This window comes from Schistocerca cancellata, chromosome 12, assembly GCF_023864275.1.
Source record: "Schistocerca cancellata isolate TAMUIC-IGC-003103 chromosome 12, iqSchCanc2.1, whole genome shotgun sequence".
Classification (NCBI taxonomy): Eukaryota; Metazoa; Arthropoda; class Insecta; order Orthoptera; family Acrididae; genus Schistocerca; species Schistocerca cancellata.
In genome coordinates, this window is record NC_064637.1 from 145,969,377 (window position 1) to 145,974,763 (window position 5,387).

General features: G+C 38.4%; 1 non-coding gene across 1 annotated transcript; it reads right to left on the minus strand.

Moving 5' to 3' along the window:
• Window positions 1-4,805: 4,805 nt before the first annotated feature.
• On the minus strand, window positions 4,806-4,880 carry Trnas-uga (transfer RNA serine (anticodon UGA)). The gene has a single exon. It is a non-coding gene; the product is annotated as a tRNA-Ser (tRNA).
• Between the last annotated feature and the right edge of the window lie 507 nt (window positions 4,881-5,387).

Sequence of the window (5,387 nt, forward strand, 5' to 3'; positions counted from 1 at the left end):
GTTATTAAGTTTAAAATAGTTAAAAAGACAAAGAAAGTTCTAAAATTTCCATGAGCTCAACGCAATCACCAAAACTTTTTGTGTGTCAAGAATGTTTTCTTTATAGTGTTCACGGTTTGAATGATAGGTATGTTTGTATACGAATTTTCTATATAATATGAAGCAAGCTCCAAACCTTGCTGAATCTTTGTATCTTTGAGGAAGCCCGTCAGTTAATAACTATTTCTCATAGTAAACGATTTTCCAAAAGTATAAAACGCTTTAACCCTTTTATTACGTTCCCTGTTAATTTTATAAGTACGGTATGACACATTGTCATAATGGCCTAAATGTAAAATTCTCTCTGTGCAATTTGATTTGCACTGGAATACCTGAATTGATCATGATAAGATTCTTCTTATCTATATGCCGAATGAACAATAAATTATTCGTGGAAACTTTCTCTTTAATATCCTTCTGAAATTTAATAACTGGATTCTTTTTTACTTTCACATTTTATCTTGTACGCTTCCCTTATTTCAGTCTTACCTCACATAACTCCGCTGAAAGATATGGCGGTAGACGAATTATTTCGAATTTTAATAGCTTCCTATTTAGGGATAATTTCTTGTTCCAAACAACGTTTGTTAAATCTGATTTCATTATACTTCTCTGATGTTCTTTTTTCATCTTATAAAACATTTTGACGTGACACAAAATGGTCAAGATGTCCCAAATTCTCGGCAAAATAGGTGTAAGTTGGAAGCAAATACGGGTAATATGTGATGTGCACAAGAATTAAAAAAGAAAATTCAGAACAGAAGACAAGAATGAAGTGCTCAGATTAGAAAGAATGTTAGGTAGCACAATGTGGTTATAACTAAAGATTCGCTGCTTTAGCCAATGTAGATGGAAAACTATCTGCGGTGTGGGAACCTAAATTTGTAGGAATTATTTGACTGTGCGCTAGAGAACCTGTGTTAGTAGTGAAACGTCCCCTTCGGAAAAATTTATGAATTACTGTGCTGGTAAACCCCTTACGTTATTTGATTTTCAAACAGCTGAGCAAAGCTGAACGTACTCAGACATTTCTCTCTTTACTTATTCTGATCAACACTAAACTGACACACAATATTTTTAGCGCAACGCAATCTGACTTTCAATAATCCCTACAAAAGAATGGCCGTGACTAACAATAGCGTATACCTTTAATGAATCACTTACCTCACAAAAATCTTCGTTACTCGAACTACTGCAATACAGCGAGCGCCAATACTGCCAGCTAAATAAAAGATTCTAACTACTGAAGGCACTAACTACTGATAGGCATAGTTAGCAAATGATTTTGATAAATAACAAACAATGTATTTACCTTAATAGTGTTCAAAAGTCATTATATATAAGTTTATGACATCCAGTCTTACAAATTACGTTTTTATGACTGACACACGCCCAGATCGTCCGCTCTCAAACTCTGCCATTTCTCTCCCCACATCCACCACTGCTGGCGGCTCACCTCCAACTAGACTTGGCCACTGTTTCTATGTTTCGATACAGTGTATCGATACCTGGAACTGTTTCAGTGTTTCGGAACGGTTATGGTTCACTGTTTGGAAACAGTGGTGTTTCATTCCGCCCTTGTCTCGGATCTCGAGCCAGACACAGAAACTGTATCGTTGTTTCAAAATAAGATTGTTTCAGTCCACCTGCGCCTGGAACGGACTAATTGTATCGAAACAGTGATGTTTCATTCCGCTCTGTGTCGGACGAGATTCGGGCTCGGCACAGGTACTGAAACACAACATACCACTTCATGAAACACTTTCAAGAGTGTCGAAATCTTTTGACAAGCAATAGCATGAAGCTTAAGATATCCGAAAATGAAGCTTCGTTTCTAGCTGACTGTCCTATTCCGAAATGGCGTAACATCTGCTTTATAAACACTAACCAAACAATAAAACAACGCATACTATTCGCATTCAAAATAATAAATATGTGAAAATCATTCAGTTAAATTACACTTTTTTTATAACATACGCTTCTCTGTTCATGTACAGTAATCATATTAAGAAACGCAAGTAAGACTACAACATTTTAAATAAAAAAAGGCGTAGAGTGACAGTTATTAGACATGTATATAAATTTGATGTAGGTATAATTGCAAGCAATCTGTTTGACATATCACTGATAGTGTACTGGTGAACGGGAAGCATCGTAAATTCATAGTAACGGTTCGAAACACCTTCAAACACAATTTTTTTCTGTTATATTTTGTTATTTATTCGAATTATTTGGCGTTATTTGTGAGTCTATAGTCACTGTGCCTATTATCCACAGTGATTCCCTTTGTGTGCATGGAAATTAGCAGGATGGGTATATTAGCCGTACTAATGGAATGTGGGAATCCCAGTAGCATATCTGTTGTTTCTCTGCAGTTTGCTCCCACCTCCAGTTCTGTTCGTGGTGGTTCTTCTATCTTCAGCTAAGGCTTTCCTCAGCCAATTGAAAAGTATAAAAGTCGCATGACACAAAAGCAGCGCATTTGGTGCAGGAAATACGAAACTGCCAAGACGCCTAAGTGATAGTTTCATACTTTCTGCGATATGATTAGCGCTCTCGCACCTCATTTGTGTTTATATCGACATACTTATACAGCAGACATTCAAGATGATAAAATGTGTACGTTTATTAGATTACAAAACAAACTGTTTCACTGTTTCGAAACACCGTATCGAAACATTACATTGTACTGTTTCATTTGTTTCGAAACATTTACATGTTTCAGTTTGCCCATCTCTACCTCCAACTGCGCAACGCTACGCGCTGTTCACATCCAACTGCCCAACACTACAATAGCAAATATTCCAACAATGCAAACCAGCCACAGACTTCACACTGCACAGTCAGTGATTTTGATATAGAGCGGTACGCGGCGTTACCAACATAAAAACCTAAACGGCCTACTTACAGTAGTGCTAATGTGACATGTCGTTAGGCGCCGATGCTAGTACGGAGACGTAAGACTGGAACACAAGCATCGGAGTGCGTCAGAGTTGCGGAGTGTCCAACATGGTTCAGGACGAGGTGAGCTGCGCTGAACTCGTAAAGCTGTTTCATCCAAACAACAGCAACAGTGCTGCTTTAAGGGGCTCCGGAAAGGCTCAAAATCATTAAAAGTTCAATTTTTACTTTTTTGCGTTTTCTGAATCTGCAGACTATTACCTTTTAATAGATATGTAATTTATTCAATTCCGAAGACTACAACTATTTAAAATTTTTTTTTGAAATGTGTTCTACATGGGCGTGACCCACTGTGGCGCTGTTAAACTGCTGTCAAATGGTGTTATTATTAACGTCCGTGTTCATCAGGTACATTTTAGTGATGTGAGATAAAGTATGTGTTGTGGCTAACCTGTGATGGTTCAATACATATCGCTGGTGTGATTGTCGATTGTTTCATGTTTATTTACTCTGTCGTTATCTCGAAAATATTCGTAATTAATTCTGTTTCTTGAGTCTCTGTTTTGTTGAAGTATAATAATGAGTAAAAGTAAAGTTGCTGTTGCGACTTTCAATGATGGCAACATTGTAAGGTGCAAGGTATTTAGAAATATGGGAATGGAGATAGGTTCTAACATGGTACGAGCGATGCTTGCTTTAGACAAGGAACGCCTTCGGGCTGCAGACAGGGCTGTAAAGAGTCTAGAAATACAAGCAAGAGTAAACAGGAGGAGGAACAAGAGGAAGCTGGAGGAGGAGTTTGCAGAGGATGAAGATAATCCATCCTATGGACCTGGAATGCACTAAAAAGTTAATCCAATCTTTGTCGCTCGATTCCCAAAACTTTTATTTTCTCATACTAATTACATGTTTTCTAAGGATCTTCCAAACATATTTGTTTCAAACTTTCAGTAAATGTTACACAGTACCTTCTGCATAATTTAACACAGCCTTTTTTCCAAAAAAACTGTATATTTTTGAATATATAAATAAAAAATTGCAAAAAAAATGTTGTGAATTTTCATTAGAATTGAAAAAAAAATCATCTTTAATAACTGAACTAAAATTTTGTAAAATCCCTGTGTTAAGTTGTAGCCCATATTCCAATAAATAATCTGTAAAAAGTTCAACTTCCTACCTCAAATACTTTGTGAGGAAAGATGTAATTTATAAGCGTTATTTTAACATTGCAAGTATAGGGCGTTCCGGAGGCCCTTAAAGGAATACGGAGAGGTGCTGTTTCCGCACCGGAGTTGGGGAACGTGATTAGGAAGTTGGAATTACCTGGTCATTTGGGAACGGCTCCTGGAAGAGGCCGAACGGCAACTGCGCCACAAGTAGTTGAAGAAGTTACCGTTGCCGTGGCTGAGAATGCCTGACGTAATGTGCGAGCTTCAAGCAGTGTCAACACAGCTGAACATTTCGTGAGCCACCGCTCGAAAAGTGGTGCGAAGAACTGCGAAATGTTACCTCTAGTGTGGTTCCAGGCTGTTGTGGACGTAGCAACGTTTGTAACCTGGATCGTAAACGTGGTACACCATTAACAAATGTTTCCCTCTCCTGCGGAAATCAAAACGTTTTTCTTTCAATGGTTTATTCATTATTTATCTTCCGCATGTCCTTACAAACGTTTCCACGAAGTTTCAGTGCTCTATGATCACTCGTTTTTCATAGAGGCCCTCTCACTGTTACCACCCTGTACTTTGCTCTGCTGTTCAACGTATACAAAGAAGAAGCGATGACGGAAATAAGGGGAAGATTTAAAAATAGGGTTAAATATTTACTATTAAAAACGGTCCTGAAACTTCCTGGCAGATTAAACCTGTGTGCCCGACCGAGACTCGAACTCGGGACCTTTGCCTTTCAAGGGCAAGTGCTCTACCATCTGAGCTACCGAAGCACGACTCACGCCCGGTACTCACAGCTTTACTTCTGCCAGTATCTCGTCTCCTACCTTCCAAACTAGAGCACTTGCCCGCGAAAGGCAAAGGTCCCGAGTTCGAGTCTCGGTCGGGCACACAGTTTTAATCTGCCAGGAAGTTTCATATCAGCGCACACTCCGCTGCAGAGTGAAAATCTCGTTCTGGAAAAACGGTCTTGATCACGATTTATTTATCAAGGTGACCGGTTTCGACCACTACTGTGGTCATCTTCAGACCTACAAGTTGTATACAAAGCTTTAATTAGAGGGCTACATACATTAAAGAAAATACATTAAGTTATAAAGCTATAAAACGATGAATTACCATTGAGTAGGAACCTCTTTCTGTAGGAGAATCACTACTGGAGAAACCAGTGCACGTCTTACTATATATAATGGAGGTTCCACCCACTTCTGACGGCATGATGCCATTACTAACCAATGAGTTATAAGTCGGATTACAATTTAAAATTTCTTATTTAAAAGA